Source organism: Macaca fascicularis, chromosome 2, assembly GCF_037993035.2.
Source record: "Macaca fascicularis isolate 582-1 chromosome 2, T2T-MFA8v1.1".
Taxonomy (NCBI): Eukaryota; Metazoa; Chordata; class Mammalia; order Primates; family Cercopithecidae; genus Macaca; species Macaca fascicularis.
The window spans coordinates 13,197,461-13,219,586 of NC_088376.1; the positions used below are offsets into that span (position 1 = coordinate 13,197,461).

The 22,126-nt window shown below is 36.5% G+C and overlaps 1 long non-coding RNA gene and 1 pseudogene across 1 annotated transcript in view; both read left to right on the top strand.

Annotated features, from left to right (window-relative positions):
- The window catches only part of LOC123571921 (uncharacterized), a 508,559-nt gene that overhangs the window by 153,950 nt on the left and 332,483 nt on the right, over positions 1 to 22,126 (top strand). The gene's annotated exons all lie outside the window — the stretch shown is intronic.
- LOC102138447 (keratin, type II cytoskeletal 8-like) lies at positions 18,169 to 20,475 on the top strand (annotated as a pseudogene).

Consider the following 22,126-nt stretch of genomic DNA (forward strand, 5'->3'; position numbering starts at 1 on the left):
AATGTTCTTATATTTTTCTTCTAAAAAATTATTTTAGAGCAGTCTGCATTATTGCAAGCTGGATTTTAAGTTTTCTTATTCACAGGGAATGTACAGCTAACTTTTTAAAAGAATTGTAAAAATGCTCTAAATGTCATCTGTGGGAAAGCAGCATTAATATCTTTAAACTAAAATTTTAAAAGGACTCCCCAGATGCTTAAAAACAACTACTATTTGGGTAGTTGTTTTGCTTTATCATACATTAAATTTCTGCAACCAAGCCCACTGCCCCCGCTGCTGCCCCGGTTCAGACTTAGCCTCATATCATCAGTACATGTTTCTTCAGAATTCAATAAACGCCATGACACCATTTCTTACTCCTCTGTTATATGTGTTCTTTCCTAAACAATAATTTTTACAATGAATAGTTTTTATAAATATAAATATAAATAAATAGTTTTTATAATATATGTCGAATGCTGTTTCATTGACTTTCTTTTTTAAAATTTAAAATAATCCACTGACAGGATAAGCTAACTGTTTAGAGTTAAGCAGACAAAAAGACAATTTTTGTTTTACCTCACTTTATGGTTAGCTTTGTGAACTACACAATAGTATAATACCTCCAACACACACACTTGTACACCCACCGGCAGGCACAGTTCTTTGAAGATGTTCATGACCTTCAGAATGTCATCTAGGGGCAAACGTGTTCAACTTAATTCAGTCTAACATTTTCAAAGTAGTTATGGCAATCTCTCTGTGTGTAACTTCTTGTAGAAATATTGTTTCCTAAAACAAACTATTGGAAAAGATGTTTTAGATTCTGGTTGTAAAATATGTGTGACTGACTCATACAATTATCCATAAAATTATTAAAGTCTCATTGAAATAGATTTCTACAATAATGACTTGAAAATGCAAAGCTGATATAGAAATCCCTTTCCTATTTCAGCTCCCCAGTTGTCCAATTGTTCCTTCTGGAATTGAATAGGAAGTTAGAGATGACAGGCTGGGTGAGTATGGAGGTTTGAGAAATTTTTCCTCATCTAGAAAATGAGGAAGATGTACAAAATTATTTGTAAGATCTTTTGGACCTTTAAATTTGATGTTTCAGTGACCTAACTCTGTGACCGACAGATTAATGAGAAAGAAAAATCACATTTTCTATATACTTCGTCTTTTAATTATTATTTCAGCATTCAACTACCAAAAAAAAAAAACACATAAGTTAAAGGAGATAGCAAAAGCAAAGTAAAATAGCAACCATAACAAGAGAAGAAACAGTAATATTTATTGAATACCTGCTAGGTACAGCACATTTTTCTAAACACAAAACATGATTATCTCAGTTAAGCTTTACCACACATCCTTCATTTTGGCTGGATGCTAATAATTCCCATATTACAGGTTAACCTCAATCACGAAAAGCCTATGTAAACTGTTCAATATCTTACACAAAGAAATGGGACAGTTGGATACAAACCTAGGTCTGGCTAATTTCAGTTCCATTTCTCTTTCATTTTATTATTCTCGTATTAGAATAAAAACAACTAATTTCAACTTGAAGGAAGGGAAGAAAATGAAAGAAAATGATTTTTTTTAAATAAAAGATACTAAAGAGAATCCACATGTAGACATCCACTACTGACCTTTCAGGTTAGACAATGTGGAATATTAAAAACATTTAATTTAGGATATATTAGCAGAAACTCAAAATTACCAATAGAAATATTGAGCTGAACACCTGACATATTCAAACAATCAGAATATAAGAGCGTATTTTAATTTCTTACTCCTTATTTTATAAACAAAAATAAATAGATGTTTTAAAATAGGTTTTTAGACTTTTCTACTAGACATTTGGTATCATGAAGAAACTGTTGCTGCTATCTTACAATAATGTGACCATCCTGAACTATTTAAAACCTATCTCCAAAAAAAAAAATGTGAAGGTAAAGCTTTCACCTTTAATTGTTTGACATTTATGGAATAAGACAACAAAGTTGTAATGAACCACCCTGACTGTATCATATAATACATGGAGGCATCATTAGTTTATTATAACAAGGGGTGGGTAGGCAGGCTTTTCCTGAACCGATAAGGTGAAGTCTAATTAGACATATACCTGTTTTATTTTCCTCAGTAATGAGCATATGCCAAGGAACTTATTGCAAAAAGGTAGATATTTTAGAAACCAAAAAAAAAAAATATATCAAATGCAAAATACAGTTGTTTCAAAATTTCTTCTCTAGGCCACACATTGATTTTCACACCAGAGAGCATAATTAGAAGAGTCCTTAATTCTATATCTTTTCTAATTTTTGAGGTCTAAAAACTCTCAACCTATATTGCCTTGTACGTGCCTATTTCTTTTCAGTTGTGAATGTTCATTAATGTAATATGAGCAGCTATTAATTTCTGCTAATATCCAGCAAATGCTGTGTATGCAATAGGAACTTACTAAGTATCCAATAATTGGATTTCTCATGAGTTGGTAGGTGGGAAAGTAGGCAGTAGATATCGCTAGGTTTCAAATTCTCTACATTCTTATATGTGTCTAATATTCTGCCTCTACAAATAAGGAGATACATTATTAAATTCTTCTTTGCCAGCTCTTTTCTTAGGATGAGTCTAATTCCTTCACCTCTTTCTGACAGGATCTAATTTCTATTCTTTTCAACAGTTCCGCTGACCTCTGTACATTCTCTCCCTGTGCTGTAGTTTCACTTGGCTGCTGGTCTCCCAATCTCCATACATTAAAGATGCATTTATACTTTTTTTTTTTTTTTTTTTTTTTTTTTTTTTTTACAGTGCTCTGAACATAATTACAAAAGCTTTGAATTGAGAATCAAAAAGGAGCGGTTTGATCACATAAAAGCTAATTTCTGAAAACCACCACACACAGAGATTCAAAGTCAAAAGGAGGACAAATTTAAAACTCTTCAGGTACAGTCAGGAAAAAAAAATATTTTCTAAGCAGACCCAAAGACAAGTTTACCATGAGCTGCAATTCAAACTCTAGCCTCATCTACCTATTGTTTTCTAAGCCCATTGAAGTCCTATTATTTGGTCTGCTGAGTTTTTTATTAAAAGTAACTAATGTGCCACTTCTATTCAATAACCATCTCTTTTGGTTTCTTTTTGCAATTCAATTTTATGATCAAACATTTAATAGTGAAAAAATTTAAAAAGTAATATGCGACAATATTTGGGGAAATTAAAAAAAAAAGGTATTTAGCATCAAAAAGGAAACAGAAAGTGCCTTCATTGTTATTCACAAGAATTTTTAATGTAATTCCTGCGATAATCTTGCCTTTGGAGTACAGATTCAATAATAACAGCAGGGCAGATAACAGTATTCTGTGTTTGCTTCCTTATGTATAGCTTGATTTCCTTTTGAACTCCAAACAGCAAAGTTTTGTACTTTTATTACAGAGAAAATAAACTTTCTGTACAAAACTCTCTCTCTCACTTCTTCACCTGAAGACTCATACCAGTCCTTCAGTGCTAGTTCTGCTATCACTTTTCATAGAAACTTCTCCTTCGCCTTTGGCCAAGGTCAGAGGCACTGCTTCTGTGTCCAACATAGTACCATTACCAAAACAAGTCAAATAACATTAGCTTCAATTCTTTCCTTGTCTGTTTCCCCACAGTACTCTGTGACTCAGAACATATACCACAAGTACATATACCACATCTTTGTACGTATACCACATCTTTGTCTCTACATATACGTCTATGTACATATACCACATCTCTGAAGTACATATACCACATATTTTGTCCTATCCCCTTAACTCCAGTCTTGCACATAGTAGAAACCAAATACCTAATTTTTGAGGGAAGGTTATATCCCCAAATTATACACTGAAAAATATGACACTGGGAACCGATTTGTTGTACATCTATTCCAATGCAATTGTAAAAATTAAAAAGAAGAAGAATAAAGGATAGTATTCGGGAGCCACTTTGAAGAAATAAATGTCTAGATTCAAAAATTAAATAAAAAGTACTGCCACTGTTACTCTTAAGCTCAAGCACTGGAAGGATGCCACAGAGGGTTATCTAAATGACAGTTTGATAAGGCAAGCTTCTCCCTCCTTGAATTCCTCTATCCATGTTTGCAGGTGAGTGGAAGCCTCCTAAAGGCCACCTGAACTAGCTGCGATGTCTTCCAGCCTTTCCTTTGAGCAACAAATACATATCAAATGCACAAGTGTTAGGAACTGTGCTAAATGCTATAGTCATACACCAGTGCGTGCCTAGAGTTTTCAGTTGCATGGGAGAGGTAGAATGTGGCACAAACAATTTTAGTGATTACTCAGGACAAACTTTGTAGAACATACAGAAAAGGTATAAAGAAAGATTCAATTTCAATAAGGCCAACAAGGGAGCTTAAGAAGTTACTCATAGTGGGAAAATGAGTTGAGTTCTGAAACAAGGTCAGTAACAGAAATACAGAAAACCAAATTCTTAACAATGCAGCAGAGGTGTGAGCGTATTTTAAACCACTTTGTTGTATAGAGAAATTTCAGAGAGAAAGTCTAAAAGGATTCTGGTCTCCCAACAGACCAGATGAGCACAGAATTGACAGCAAGGTTCTTCCCCATTCTCTCTTTTGTCTTATACTGTGGTGAAGAACTTAGTGCCAATGTTTATCTAAATATGGATATAACATTGAATTGTGTGGTGGGTCGAATTTTTTAAGTAGCTCCCCCCAAAATATTTCTAACTAATCCACAAAAACTATAGATACAATACAATATCATTCCTTTGAGTATATTGTAATTATATGATAATAGGTAGCAAAGTTAAACTTCATATAAGATTATCTGGGTAGGATTGATTTAATTATATCAACTATTAAAGTACAGAGCTTTTTCTGGCTGAAGGCAGAAAATGTCACAGCGATTTCACATGTGAGCAGGACTTTACACTTTGTTGCTGCTCTGAAGATAGAGGGGTCATGTGAGAAAGAATATGACTTGCCTAAGGAGTGGAGTGACTCCTCCAGTTGTTAGCCAGCAAGAAAACAAGGACATCAGTCCTACAACCACAGTAAATTGAAGTCAGTCAAGAACCTGGATGTTTATGGAAGTAAAGTCTTTACTAGAGCATTCATATAAAAGCCCAGACTGGTTGAAATCTTGCTATCGGCCCTGTGAAACCCTAAGCAGAAAGCCCAGCCAAGTCTGCCTAGATTCTGACCCAGGGAATTGTTGGCTATTAAGTGGGTATTGTTTTTAATCCACTAAGTGTTTAGTAATTTGTTATGAAGTGACAGCAAACTAGTACTATTTCTGGCTATCTTACGTTTTTTCTAATGAGAATTTGAGAACATACTAAGTGTTCAAAAATGTTGTTGATATTAATGAGAGAGTTGAAGGAATGTAGATACTACTAGCTGCCAAGCCAACATGCAATTCTTCTTTCTTAGAAAAATAATTGTGCATTTGTTTAGCTTGGCAGTGTAGCCATCCAAAAGACTACATTACTCTGTCCCTCTTACAGCTGAATGACAGTGTAACCAAGTTTTCACCAATTATATCGAAACAGTGTTGTTTGAATTCTGAGAGTCTTCCTAAAAGTGAAAGAGATGCACTTTTTTTTTGTCCTTTTCTCCTTCCTGCTGCATGACCGCATAGGTTTCTGTAACACGATATGATGGCTAAAGCTCTGGGAGCCATTCTGAACCAATAGATAACCATGTTATCTATTGATAAATTATAAAACATCCCCAAATTTAGTAGTTTAAAAAACAAAAATTTAATTTCACCTCCCAATTATGTAGATTGAATGATCCTTCTGTTCCATAGAACATCATTTGAAGTGATGCATTAAAATTTAGTTGACAGTAGGGCTGATCTTCAAGAACTGTGACAGCTTATTTTCATGACTGGCGGTTAGTTGGGAGTGGCTAAAATCCTGAGCCCAGCGGGGCCTTTCTCTTTCTCTATGTAGCCTTAGAGCCTGTCCATCTTCTCTCTTCAACAGGCTCGTGGGATTTCTTACATGACAGCTGAGGGCTCTGAAAGAAACTGTTTCAAGAAGGAGAAAGTAGAATTTGACAGTGCCTTGAGACATGTGCCTAGAAATTGGCACAGTGTCGCTTCTACCATATTTTATTATTTAAAGTAGTCACATATTCTGCCCAGATTCTAGAGGAGAGTATAGAGACCTCATCTCTTGTTTTTTTTTTTTTTTTCTTTTCTTTTCTTTTTGAGACAGAGTCTCCCTCTGTTGCCCAGGTTAGAGTGCAGTGGTGTGATCTCGGCTCACTGCAACCTCCACCTCCCAGGTTCAAGTGATTCTCCTGCCTCAGCCTCCTGAGTAGCTGGGATTACAGGTGCATGCCACCACACCCAGCTAATTTTTGTATTTTTTGTAGAGACGGATTTTGGCCATGTTGGCCAGGCTGGTCTTGAACTCCTGACCACAAGATATCCGCCTGCCTTGGCCTCCCAAAGTGCTGGAATTATAGGCATGAACCACCACGCCCAGCCCGACCTAATCTCTTAATGAGAGAAATGCAATGAATTTATACCATTTTTAATATTCTATTGGTGACCTGAAGATGGCAAAGAGCAGAACTGGAAGGAGCCTGGGTCCCTGATGACACACAGCTTGCAAAACAGCTCTAAGTTTCTTACATACAAATGTATTTTGTTACAGAAAAATAAATCTTTGCATGTCTGCATCCTTTAAGAATATATAGTTAGATTTATGGTATATGCAGCAGCAGCTACTTCTGAGAACTTCAGTTAGAATTTTATAGGGAAGGAGAGACCTGAATCATGGTGATTTACTTAGTATATGCAAACTTTGTATACCAGGACTTCCCACAGCCTTCTCTCATAGCGTATCTAGAGAAAACAAATATTCCATTTTATCTTGGGATAGTTCCCCTGCAACTTCCTTCTGGTGGACATGAACATTTATTTAATTTTGAAATTTATATGCTCTACTCATGTTAGATATCCTTAGTGAGAAGGCATCAAGAGTTTTCATATTATTCTAAAAACAAATAAGTTTTCATGGATAACAAAATAAATGAAAGGAAAAGCAAAGATCTTGAAAGAAGAAAAGAAAGTGGAAGTTCTAAAAATATATATATTCAAATGGTAGCAGTGTTTGCATTGGCAACTGGTACTTCCCATATTTCTTTATAATGTCGTGGCTGTTTGGTATATATTTTAAGTTCTCATGATGATGGACAGAGAAGCTGAAATTAATGCACCAATAGGAAGGTTTCACTCATTTTTTTTTTTTTGGCTTTGTTTTCTTATCACTGTTTTACTTGATCACAATGAATTTCAAAGTAACATTCTGTCACATTCAGTGTCTTTTGTACATTTATACCCTTACTAATTCATATTCTTAATCCCCATTCTCATGCACATCAAGACATGTTATGAAATTCTCCCAATCACATCTTCAGACATTATAAAATATTTTGAATGCATGCACATGAACTCTCATTCTCTTACATAATATCATATTTCTGATTTCTTGTGTTTATTCAATCCTTTTCAAACCTGGGCTGATAAAATCATACTCTTGCCTAATGATACCTTCATTTATATTCTCATCTGTTGCACACACACTTTTTGACAAGTTGAGTAAGTTTACTTAAGTTTCTCTATGCCCAATCAATCTCTGTCTTCTCTACACCAGATTAAAATATCATATCACATAAGAAGGGAAGAATCAGAGGCAAATGATCTCTGATGACAGTAAAGAACTTATTCTTTAGCCGGGCACGGTGGCTCACACCTGTAATCTCAGCACTTTGGGAGACCTAGGCGGGTGGATCACCTGCGGTCAGGAGTTTGAGACCAGCCTGGCTAACATGGTGAAACCCCGTCTCTACTAAAAATATAAAAATTAGCCAGGACTGGTGGCACGTGCCTGTAATCCCAGCTACTCGGGTGACTGAGGCAGGAGAATAACTTGAACCTGGGAGACAGAGGTTGCAGTGAGCCAAGATCATGCCATTGTACTCTAGCCTGGATGACAAGAGCAAAATTTCATTAAAAAAAAAAAAAGAACTTATGCTTCAAGACCCCTGGCCTGCATGAATCTCGTTTAAGGATCTAAAATAATAAAACTATAAATAATTTGACATAGAGAAGCAAATGTGAACCTATAATGGTTAGATCACATGAAAGTAGTAGTTCATTAAGAAAAAGAGATCCCTCTCAAATAGAAGCTATGTGGAGATCTTTGAATTGCTTAATGATCCCCTGTGATGAAAAGATTTGAAACATGGGAACATATTGAAAAAACAATGGTTTCTTGCTGATTTGATGCAAATGCTAACATTAGTGCAGATAACATCAAAAAAGTATATGCCACTAAATAAGGACACTGAAAACACATTGGTTATGAGTGTGGTCATTTCTAAACATATTTATTACATTGCATGAGAAAACTTGAAATGACTTGCAATGTTACAATTTATGTATTAAATAAATTTGATAAAGTCTTTTTGACTATATTTCTAAAAATATGACATTTTCCAAAATGGGTCCTAAACTGGAAGAAAAATCTTCTAAATTTCTATGTCTACTACCACTGTGACTTTCACAACAAATAATAACAACAGATTTTTAAGAAACTGTGGTAGAGAGAAAGTACTCAATTACTTTTCTGTTCCTTCTATAGAACAAAGCACAAAACAATTTCTATATGAAAAGACTAACGAATAATCAAAGAATATACAGCCAAAATATATGGAAAAGCATCATAGAGGTACAGCAGGCAGTTACTCAGTAATGACAGTATTTTGTGCTCACAAAGTTTATGGTATTTATAACTTTTTTTTTTTTTTTTTTTGATATGGAGTCTCACTCTGTTGCCCAGGCTGGAGTGCAATGGCGTGATCTCGGGTCACTGCACCACCACCTCCCAGGTTGAAGCCATTCTACTGCCTCAGCCTCCCAAGCAGCTGGGATTACAGGTGCCTGCCACCACGCCTGGCTAACTTTTTGTATTTTTAGTAGAGACAGGGTTTCACCATGTTGGCCAGGCTGACCTTGAACTCCTGACCTCAGGTGATCCACCCATCTCAGCCTCCTAAAGTACTGGGATTACAGCTGTGAGCCACCACACTCGGCCCAACTTTTAAAACATGTATTTGGCATGATTTATGTTCCCATTCTAAACAAAGGCTAATTTATACCAATATTTTATTCATAATTTTGTGTTCTCTTTTCTAAGGAAGCGTCCCCGAAATGGGAACAACTAGCCCCATCAAAACTGAATGTCCCTCAGAGAGAGGCTGGTATCAGTCCCAATAGAACAAATGGATTGGAACAAATCTGGAGGCCAAGCTTCAGGGCAGTCACAAGTCTATAAAAATGAAAGATTATATATCAAATGAAAGACGAGGCAGATCATGGGTGCAGTGTAAGAAAATAAACACAATATTGGAAAATTGTCTCTGAAGAAAGATGATTTTAAATCAGGCCTTGGAAGAGATAAATGAAAGAAAGAGGTGGATAATGTTTCCTAAAGTGAATGGCATGTACCAACCTCTGAAGGTAAATACCGTAAGAATGGGGTCTCAGATGAGGAGCATGAGAAAGGAATTCATACGAGTGGGAATTGCATGCTTTGGTATTATGTGGAGGAGAGGAAAAGAGATAATATCAATGACAGAATGACGAAGTTGAGTTCTTAAACATTAAACAATTTTTAATTTTTTTCCAATATTTCTTCAAGTTTTATCATTCATACAGATCACAAAACTGAGTGATCATGAGAGAAACCAAACATTGCCTATCTTCACTTTTAGACACTTGGAAAGAAACTGCAGCATTTTTCCTGAATGTCAGCAGATTTCCAGTGGCATCACCTTAATTATCCCCCACTGTACCTATATGAAAACAACACAAGGGCTGTTTGCTACTTAACCAAATTAAGTTCCATATCACTAGCTTATTAAGTTACTTGGCCCACTGTAAATTGTTTATTTAGATTAAAAATATCCTACACATTTCTGGTCATCCAAAGTGTTTAAGAATAATCCATTAGCCATCCTGCCACTGGACTACAAGTTATGGCATTGATTTTCAAATAAGAAAATTAAAAAACAAAACAAAACAGGTCATTAGAAGCCCCAAATTTTATTATTTCAATACATCTGGAAATTTTCCAAGGAAGGCTGACAAAAATAATTTAGTTCTCTCAAAAATATCTTATTCAAGAGCACTCAGGCTACTCAGCTACACAAATTCTCTTCATTCTCAGTTGTCTCAGTGCCCTCCACACCCAATTTGATCACGATACCTATAGGAAAATCCAAAATAGTATTGTTGGAAAGATTGCATATACTTATAATAGTATCTTTCATAATAGCTTTCACATCATGCCCCATTAAAGTTTCTTTTTACACTAGTCTGGCATGACAGTGTAATTCCTTGTTAAATGCTATATTAGCAAGGATGAGTAATAATTCAACAGGATGCTAATATAACACAAGTTTAAATTGCTAATTCAATGAAGCCTTCATTTCACTGTACATTGCTCAAATCATTGTGATTTTTGCAATGAAACACTAGGACCTTTTAAAAATAAAAATAAAACCTGGAAATAGTTTTCCACCTGTTTCCTACTCTTGGCAGATTGTATGTCTTGAGAAAAAAAGCAGTACTCTGGCTTTACTATGATCATCATTTATCAAAGAGGTTGTTCAGAAGTATTCTGAAAAACTTCTAAGAAAACTTATCTGCAGGTACAATGTTAATTCCTCTCTTACTCTTCTTGTCCCTCTAATGTGAGAGTCAATAAATTACCACATCAGCTCTCATATGGTGAAATCCCTCTCAGACTTGGCCTTGGTTCCTTATCCCAAATTTTATTATAGTACTTCAGGTTATATATCTAGCTGCTAGCATTTCTTCTCACATTCAATTTTTAGTATATCAGATCCTTCTTATGTAGTCCCACCATACTAACCATCACACACATGCACATGTATGGACACATGCACACACTCACACACACACTCCTTAACCCTGTCATTTACCTACTCACAAAGGATCTCCATTGTTTATAGTCATCATCCGGCTTCCCCTATCCAATACGGCTACAGAATATCATATTAGATCGATAGATAGATAGACACATATACATAAACACATATAGATCTTTACACATATATGCACATATGTATACAGCTATGTATACACATATATATGAATATATATACATGCACACATATTATCTATAGAGTTACAAGAATTCCCAAAACAGTAACTATTACTACTTTGTAGTGTATGCTATGTGCCAGCAGTATAGAATAATGTTTAAATTATGCATTTTGAAGTTAAGAGGTTCTGGGTTTATCTTGCTCTGGATCTACATAGCTTTAGACTATTTAAGAGATGTATTTGTTTCACTCAGTGTTCTCAGGTGAAACTCAAGATAGTAAGAGTTTCCTATTTCATAGTAGTTTCTCAGGTGTTAGACAAGATGATGTTTGTAATATGCTCATCACTGTGACTAGCATATAGAACATACTCAATAAATGTTGGTCAATGAAGAACTATGATGCCTATTACATTTGCAAGAATTAAAGTGAAATTGGTAGGTCAAATCGAGTTCACTTTTTAATTCTGTTAATATGCAATGAAAAATTGCTATTTACACGGCCGGGCGCGGTGGCTCAAGCCTGTAATCCCAGCACTTTGGGAGGCGGGCGGATCACGAGGTCAGGAGATCGAGACCATCCTGGCTAACACAATGAAACCCCGTCTCCACTAAAAATACAAAAAAATTAGCCGGGCGTGGTGGCGGCGCCTGTAGTCCCAGCTACTCGGGAGGCTGAGGCAGGAGAATGGCGGGAACCCGGGAGGCGGAGCTTGCAGTGAGCCGAGATCGCGCCACTGCACTCCAGCCTGGGCGACTGAGCGAGACTCCGCCTCAAAAAAAAAAAAAAAAAAATCTTGTCATGTATTACCATTTGTAAATGAAAGTATTCATTCCCCTAAAGTTTTGCCCTACTGGGTATTATAATTTTAAATATTTGTCGTTGAAAAACGGCATATTTTAAACTGGTATTACTTTGATCACTTTTGAGGTTCGAATAAAGTTGACTATTTTTTCTCATATTTAAGTTCTATTGATATTTGCCCAGTGGAATGTCTAACACAAAATTTATTCAATTTTATATTGGCAAATGTTGGTTTATTTTATGATTTAAAATTTAAAAGGATTATTGCATGTGAAGATATCCATTGTTTGCTATCTGTTTTTCATTTTTTTTCCAATTTGTGCTTTTGTATCTGACTTTTGTTTGTGGTATTATTTTTTGCCAGTAAGATCATTTTGTCATGTGAATCTCAATGTATCTATATATTCTTCTCAATGTATCTATATATTCAATGTATCTATATATTATTCTAGAATATAGAAACTAGAATATGTTCTAGTTTCACAACACGCTCAAAGGTATAAGGATTGTGAGATATTGAAGGTTAATTAATTATTCAATAATTTCTGCTTATTCTACATTTCTTTATTTTAAAATTGGAGCCATCTGTATGATTTTGGCAAAAATGTCCAACTGTATAATCTTCCTTCAAAGAGCTAGTTAGTCCTTTGTTCTTTCATTATTAATTTGATACATGTTTTCCCACAATGATTTAAAGTGCATATTCTATGTTCCCCGTAAATCAGGATATATTATTAGACTCTCTAGTCCAGTTCATTCACCTGCTTTAGTTGTGTTTAATACTGTTATATTTTTGATATTTACTAAAACTAGACTTCTCCTATTACTCATATTTTATAGGATCTTACATTCTTTTGGATAATCTTTAGTAGTATTTTTCAATCTCCTCCCTCAATATTCCCTCTTCTCATGTGGGTGTCCTAATTATATATGCTTGTTTGTAAATGATTTTATTTTAGGAAGAACTGACATGTTTAAAATATTTTTGTCCAAAACTATGTTTTAATTTACCCAATTTTATTTTGTTTTTTGAAATAAATTAACACTTCTTTTAGTATGTGTCCTATATATTTCTTTTTAATACTTTTTCTGGATAATTTATATTTTTGATATTAGGTCAAATAAACTTTATCTGATCATACATCTAAACTAAGCCATATACAGGAAAGTTTATGTTTTAAACATTAATATTATTAGACTTCACTACATTAGCATTATTATTTCAAGTAATTTATTAGTTGACATCTATATACAGTATCATTGTATTCAATTATGTTTTATGCAAATAATATTCTCAAATGTGATATTTACAGCTTGCACTGTATCATTTGTATTATTAAGATTTTCCAATATGAAAGCAAGTATTCTAAACTTATTTTCCCAATTCTGTGTGTTTTGCAGTTATTTATGACATTTTTGATGTTGAAACATTCAATTTTACATTGTCAAATATATCATATATCATTTTTTTCCTGTTTGTTTTATGATTAAAGAAGCCTGCCTCTTAAACTTGATCTAAAAATTGTTCCCAATTGTTCAAGCTCTTACATGATTGTCTTAACACAATTTATTGAATAATTCACTCTTAACTTTCTGATTTTCGAAGTCATACATATATTATCAATACATCATATATTGATTTCAAATTATTTGTCCAAACACATGTTAAATTTTACTATTATTTTCCAAAAGCTATTAAAATAAATAAGTTTATTACTATTTGCTGGAATACAAAATATAGACTTCTTTGTGCTTCAGAAATTGTACACAATTCCTGAAAGATGAAAAGAAGGTAGGATTGTATTGACCAGTGAGTACATGAGTTTGTTTTCTTCTTAAGATGTAGGTTCATGGAGTAGAAGGCAGGGACACAGAGGCCCTTTACAGGATTTCTAGTGTGGGTTTCCCTGCAAATATGTTTGCAGGAAAATCAGGAATTCACCTTAAAAACTCCACAAACACACAAAATTAGGTATCATGAACAAAACCAGAAATAACATAGAAAGAAACATATACTAAAGTTATTAGAGCACAACAAAGTACATACGCTTACTACCACTGAATGTATACTTAAAATGGTTAAAATGGTAAATGTTATGTTATATATATTTTACCACAAAAATATGAGATTATAAAACAGTCTATAATGACCAAGTTTAAATAAACTAGAAGCAAACTCAAAAATTTTCAGGTGTAGAGATTAGGGACTATTAAAAATTACCTAAATGTCTGAAAATGAGCTGGAGATATTCTAGAAATAAACCACACAGCAATTGATATTTACACATTTAGAGTATTGTGGATATTTAAAGTTTGGATTATATAAATGAAAGAAAAATAGGGAAAAAAAGAGAATCTGCTTATGGGATGTCAGTGTGAACAGCTCTATAGACCTATTACTCAGTGAAACAATCCTAAGTGATGAAAATAATTTCTAAAGCAACCATTTAAAGTCCCCAGAAATTGTCATAATGGCATACAGCATGTGAAGAATATTTATTCAAGAAAATCAAGTACATCTCACTAAGAAGAACAAAAGTTTGAAGAGCAAAACTGTTTGAAGAACAAAAGTAAGAAGAGCAAAACTGCTGCTCCCTCCAACCCAGCTGAGTGTGACAGACACTTTGCTCCAAATGGACATTGCCAAGAAGATCATTCTCACTCTAATTGCCTATCTCTGTAATGCGGAGATTAAATTTCAGATGAGTCGGTTTAGACTAGGGGCTCTCTCCTATACTTACTCCCGACTTACAGGGTGCCATCTCTATTTCAGAAGTGGCAGGTCAGATTATTAAGTCCTCAGTCACCTTCTCTTTAGCCCACTTGAGGGAGAAATTCCATGCCCAAAGGGACAAGCTAAGTAAAGTCATACTCACAAGTCAGGAGTGATGGCATGGAGATTTTCTTCAGGATGAGGCAGGTCATAAGAACAGACAGCTCTGAAGTTCTCCCTAAATGAACTAACTGGTGTTATTTAGAACACAGTATGGAGGAATTCAAGACTAAGGGTACTCTTGAAAACAGTGAGTTTTGGTGTTAAGTAATTAAGTGGAGGCTGGTAACTCCATATCAGCCACAGGCTAAATTATAGCTCAGTTATTTTACCAGAGAAAACCAGGGGGAAAGGCAGCTAAGATGAGCTCTCTGGGTGTTAGGAGAAACCCCAAAGACTGGCCCCAAAAACTACCCTTACAGAGGGACCTGCATTTAATTGGCTATAATCGTGGAGCAATTTATGTTCCAGTGCATCGTTGAAAAAAATATAGCAATTTACTGGCTATTTCTGGAGTCTAACAGCTGTGTGTGATACCAACAGAGGCAGACAGCTAAATAGAGACATCAAAGAAAGAGATAGCTAAAGACAGTCCTGATAAAACAACAGTCATCCCAGGGTAACCTTGTACAAGCCCAAAACTTGAGTGATATTAGAAGCTTCACACTGCAGGGAAAACAGCCTTCACTCAAATAGTCCAGCCAGGTCACTAAACAAATAAATAAGCAAACAGTAATAACATCAAGCTCCAGAGGAGTGGGGTCGCTCTCTAGAGTTGCCATAATATATTCCCTAAAATCTCCCAATTTTTAACAACAACAAAGTAAGGTGTACAAAGAAACAGGGGTATTTGACCTATGCATGGAAAAAAAAAAAAGTAGTGTCATGCATGTCCGTGTGAAGAGACCATCAAACAGGCTTTGTGTGAGCAATAAAGCTTTTGAATCACCTGGGTGCAGGGGGGCTGAGTCAGGGAAGGGAGATAGGGTGGGGCCGTTTTATAGGATTTGGGTAGGTAAAGGAAATTACAGTCAAAGGGGGGTTCTCTGGCAGGAGTGGGGGTCACAAGGTGCTCAGTGGGGGAGCTTTTTGAGCCAAGATGAGCCAGGAAAAGGAGTTTCACAAGGTAATGTCATCATTTAAGGCAAGGACTGGCCATTTTCACTTCTTTTGTGATGGAATGTTATCAGTTAAGGCAGGGGAGGGTATTTTTGCTTCTTTTGTAATTCTTCAGTTACTTTAGGCCATCTGGGCGTATACCTGCAAGTCACAGGGAATGCCATGGCTTGGCTTGGGCTCAGAGGCCTGACAAGTAGAAAACAAAAACTGACTGTGAAGAGGCCCAGGTGTACAATTCAACAGAGGAAACTTCAAAGCAGCTATCTATCATAAATATATTCAAAGAACTAAAGAAAACTGTGCTTAAGAATTAAGGAAAGCCATGATTACAGTGTTTCATTGAATAGGAAACGTTAGTGAAATAACTGAAATTGTTTAAAAATAAATAAATTTTAGAGTTAAAAAGTGATACAAGTAAAATTTTAAAATTTGCTAGAGGAGCTAAAGTAGATTTGAAATGGCAGAAAAAGGAATCAGTGGATTTAAAGAGAGATCTTTAGGCATTATACAATTAGAAATACATAACTAAAATAAAACTAAAAATAAATTGACAGAGCTCAGAGAAATTCGGGATTCCATGTAGTTTACCAAGAATAAGAGTAGCAGGAGAGGAGAGAGACAAAAAAAGCTGAAAAAAATATTTGAGAAATAATGGCTGAGAGCTTCCCAAACTAGACGATAAAAACAACCAACCAATAAAAGAAGTGAGAGAAATGCCAAGTAGGTTAGCAACAAAGGGATCTGTATCAGAGCCATCATGGCATCAATGACACAGACAAAGGGAAAATCTTGAAAGCAGTAAAAGTAAGCGACTACTCATAAAAGGAATCCCAATGAGAATAACAGCTGATTTCTCATAAGAAACAATATTCAAACTACTGAAAGAAAAGAAAAGCAACTGTCAATCAAAAATGTTATATCCAATAAAACTACCTTGCAAAAATGAAGAAAAAAATGCATTATTCCAGTCTACTCATGAGTAAAGCATCAGAAAAACTCCAATAGTGGCATGATATGGCAAACCTAATCAGTATACCTGAAAACCATCAAGGTCATTAAAAACAAGGAAGTTCTAAAATACTGTCATTGCTAGGGGAAAATGTAAGGAAACACAAAAATTATGTAATATGATAGCTTAGGTGCGACACTGGGACAGAAAAAGAATGTTAGGTAAAAACAAAGGAAATCTGAATAAACTATGGACTTTAGTTAATAATACTATATTATTATTGATTACTTAATTGTGACAAATATACCATACCAATATAAGATATTAACAAAAAGTTGAAAAATATAAAGATAAAATGAAGCTATTCCCAGGTAAACAAAACTGATAGAATTCACTGCTAACTGACTCATCTTTTAAAAAATGTTAAAGGAAGTACTTCTGGATGACATCAAGTAATCTCAGGAAGTAATTCAAATCTACATTGAAACACATGTATACGCATACACACAGGAGGTACAGCTAAGGCAGTCCTTAGAGGGAAAAGAAAAGCTCTAAATGCTTGTGTTTAAAAAGAAGACAAAACTTCAATCAATAATCTAACTTTCCACCATAAGCTATTGGGGAAAAAAGAGCAAACTAAACCTAAAGCAAGCAGAAAGAGCAAATAATAAAGATCTCAGTAAAAATTAATGAAATAGAGAATTATTTTTATTCATTTTTTACCTGTTTAACTTTTATAAACAGTAAATAAATCATCGAAATTGAAAGTTGATTCTTTGAAAATAGAAAAGAAAATGGGCCAACCTTTAGCTATTTAGCTAGACTGTCCAAGAAAAAGAATAACTCAAATTACAAAAATCTGAAAAAGAAGGAACATTAATACTGAGCTTGCAGAGATAAAAATAATTGTAAGAAAATGCCATGAAAAACTATACCATAAAATTAGAAAAATCAGCTTAAAATAACAAATTTTGAGAGAGATACAAATGATCAAAACTGGATTCAAGATGTAATAAAAATATTAATAGACCTATACAAGGAAAGGGATGGAAAAGTAGTTTTAAAAACTTTTCACAAAGATTACAAACCAAGATAGTTTTACTGGTGAATTCTTCCAAACATTTAAAGAAGAGTTAATAATGATACCTCACCTATTCTTCCAAAAAACAGAATACCCTGATGAGAAACAGAATTTTCTCATCCAACTCGTTTGATTATCTTAATATGAAACAAGACAAATTATAAGAGAAGAAAACTGGAGACCAAAATTTTAATAAATAAAGAGAAAAAAAGTCCTCAACAAATTACTAGAAAATCAAACCCAGACCAAGAATCAACTTCTCTGCTCCTTCTGGAATTTCCGCCTGGTTCAGCCCACCTGCCTCCACCATGTCCATCCAGGTGACCCAGAAGTCCTACAAGGTGTCCACCTCTGGCCCTCCGGCCTTCAACAGCCACTCCTACACGAGTGGGCCCGGTGCCCACATCAGCTCCTCGAGCTTCTTCCCAGTGGGCAGCAGAAGCTTCTAGGGTGGCCTGGGCGGAAGCTATGCTGGGGCCAGGGGCCTGGGAGGCATCACCACCATCATGCTCAACCAGAGCCAGCTGAGTCCCCTTAACCTGGAGGTGGACCCCAACATCCAGGTTGTGCGCACCCAGGAGAAGGAGTGTTATGCCCAGACCGTTTATTCCCCAAAGAAGACCACCAGAGTCCAGAGTCAAAGCTAAGCAGCAAGGATCTTTATTACAAGTTCGAACCTGGAGCTCTCACTTGCTCGTGAAACGAGCCGGGCAGGAGAGCTCCCCCACTGAGCTCCGAACAATGTTATATAGTCTAAGGAAAGTAGGCATAGAATCATTATACAAATTAGAGGTATGGTTGGCTGGAGTTTGAACAAAGCGATTTGGCAAACTATGATTGGTTCCCGCCATTTCTGATATTTCAGTACAACCCTTGAGGCGGAAGAGCAGTTTTACACAAAGGCAGTTAATTATATTGCGTCAGGTTGCACAACCAGTTTATGGCTATCTTGCTTAAACACACCTTGTGACCTGGCTATCTTACTTAAACATTCCTTGTGACCTGGCCTCAGAAAGAAAAACATGTACTTACAGAACTTACGAAACCTCTGGTACGTGCAGAGATTAGAAAGCAGAACAAAGAGTTTAGCAACATCGGGGGGAGGAAGGGAGGGTACGCATTTTTGTATCTTTGTGTCCTTTCAGGAGCAGATCAAGACCCTCAACAAGTTTGCCTCCTACGTCGACAAGGTACGATTCCTACAGCAGAAGAACAAGATGCTGGAGACCAAGTGGAGCCTTCTGCAGCAGCAGAAGATGGCTGGAAGCAACATGGACAACATGTTGGAGAGCTACATCAACAACCTCAGGCCGCAGCTGGAGACTCTGGGCTGGGAGAAGCTGAAGCTGGAGGCAGAGCTTGGCAACATGCAGGGGCTGGTGGAGGACTTCAAGAACAAGTATGAGGATGAGATCAATAAGCATACAAGATGGAGAATGAATTTGTCCTCATCAAGAAGGATGCGGATGAAGCTTACATGAACAAGGTAGAGCTGGAGTCTCACATGGAAGGGCTGACTGAGGAGATCACCTTCCTCAGGCAGCTGTATGAAGAGGAGATCTGGGAGCTGCAGTCCCAGATCTCAGACACATATGTGGTGCTGTCCATGGACAACTGCCGCTCCCTGGACACGACGGACAGTATCATCACTGAGGTCAAGGCGCAGTACGAGGAGATCGCCAACCGCAGACAGGCGGAGGCTCAGAGTATGCACCAGATCAGGTATGAGGAGCTGCCGTCGCTGGCTGGGAAGCACCGTGATGACCTGTCACATACAAAGACTGGGATCTCCAAGATGAACCAGAACATCAGCCAGCTCCAGGCTGAGATTGAGGACCTCAAAGGCCAGAAGGTTTCCCTGGAGGCTGCCATCGCAGATGCCGAGCAGCGTGGAGAGCTGGCAGTTAAGTATGTCAACACCAAGCTGTGGGAGCTGGAGGCAGCCCTGCAGCGGGCCACGCAGGACATGGAGCAGCAGCTGCAGGAGTACCAGGAGATGATGAATGTCAAGCTGGCCCTGGACATCGAGATCACTACCTACAGGAAGCTGCTGGAGGGCAAGGAGAGATGGCTGGAGTCTGGGATGCAGAACATGAGTAACCATACTAAGACCATCAGAGGCTATGCAGGTGACCTGAGCTCCTCCTATGGGGGTTTCACAAGACCCAGCCTCAGCTACGGTGTGGGCTGCAGCTTTGACTCTGGTGCAGGCTTCAGCTCCTTCAGTCGCACCAGCTCTACCAGGGCCGTGGTTGTGAAGAAGATCGAGAGCTGTGATGGGAAGCTGGTGTCCAAGTCCCCCGACGTTTTGCCCAAGTGAACAGCTGCAGCAGCCACTCCCAGCCTGCCCCTCCTGAGGCTGCCCCAGAGCCCAGGAGGGAGGTCACTGTGCAGGGGAGTACAGGGAACAGGAGACTCACCTAAGGCTCAGCCCTAGCTCTCAGCCCCCACCCTTGCCCATGCCTCCAGCTGCAAAACAATTCAATTGCTTTTGTTGTTTGTTGTTGTTGTTGTTGTTGTTGTTTTTGATCCAAAATAAAACCTCAGCTAGCTCTGAAAAAAGAAAAAAAAAAACGAAAACCAAACCCATACAAAGGATTATACACCATGACCAACTGGGATTTATCCCAGGTGTGCAATTTTTAAATACTCTAAAATCAATTAATTTATTAATCAATTAATTTGTTTGTATCAGTTGATACACTATGTCAGTAGAATAAAATACAAAAACTTCCCAATACATTCAGAAAATGAATTTTATAAAATTAAATCCTCATTTACAAAACGCTTGACAAGCAAGCATCTGTGAAAAATCTACATGGTCAACACACTTAGGAATTAATTTAACAAAAGACATACAAAGCTTATATTCTGCAAACTATAAAGCATTGTTAAGGAAATTAAAGAAGACCTAAATAAGTGAAAAGGCATACCATTTTTATAGATCAGAAGATTTAGTATTGTCAGGATGGTGATACTTCCCAAGTTTATAGATTCAACAAAATTCTATCAAAATCTAAGCTTTTTTTTGTGCACATTGCAAATTGATCCTAAAATTCATATTGATATCATTTGTCTCTGTGTCCCCACTCAAATCTCATCTGGAATTGTCATCTCCAGGTGTTGAGGGAGGGAGCTGGTGGGAGGTGATTTGATGATGGGGCAGTTTCCCCCATACTGTTCTTGTGATAGTGAGTTCTCATGAGATCTGATTGTTAAGTGTCTGGCACTTCCCCCCTCTCTCTTTCTCCTACCGCCATATAAGATGTGCCTTGCTTCCCCTTCACCTTCCACCATGATTGTCAGTTTCCGGAGGCTTCCCCAGCCATGCAGAATGGTGAGTTAATTACAACTCTTCCCTTTACAAATTACCCAGTCTCAGGTATTCTTTATAGCAGTGTGAAAATGAACTAATACAATATGGAACTGCAAGGGACCTAGAATCACTAAAATATACTTTTTAAAAAAGACAACATTTGGATCACACTCCTTATTTCAAAATGTACTACAAAGCTACAGTAATAAAGACTGTTTGATACTAGCAGAAGGACAGACATAAAGAGTAATGGAATAGAGATCAGAAATAAATTTTCAAGTAACTATTAATTTTCGACAAGGCAGAGACAGTTCAGTGAGAGAAAGAATAGTCTTCTCAACAAACTGTGGTGAAAGAGCTAGATATCCATATGCAAAACCAGGAATATATACTCTTTCCTCACATTGTACATAAAAAATAACCCCAAATGAATCACACACTTAAAAGTAAGTGCTGAAAATATAAAAATTGTAGAAGAAAACATAGAAGTAAGTCTTCATAATCTTGAGTTATGTGGTTTCCTTCAATATGACACTTCATATTTGCTAAGATGTTTATACCAAAAAAAGAAGAGAGAGGGAAAAAAAAAAAGGATGTGGAGAACTTGGAATCCTCTTCTACTACTGATGGCAATTTAAACTGTGCAGACATGTTAGAAAACAGTCTGACCATTGCTTAAGAGTTTAAGCACACTGTTAGCATATGACCAACAATTTCACTCCTATGTATATACTTAAGAGAAATGAAACATACCTCTACACAAAAACTTGTTTGTGAATAATGTATTTGTCTACAGCTGCTGTAACAAATACCACAGACTAAGTAGCCTAAACAATAGAAATTTATTTTCTCACATTTCAGGAGGCTGGGAGCCGGAAATCAAGGTGTCAGACAGGTTGTTTGTTCTGAAGTCTCTCTCCTTGGCTTGTAGATAGTGTTCTTTTTCTGGT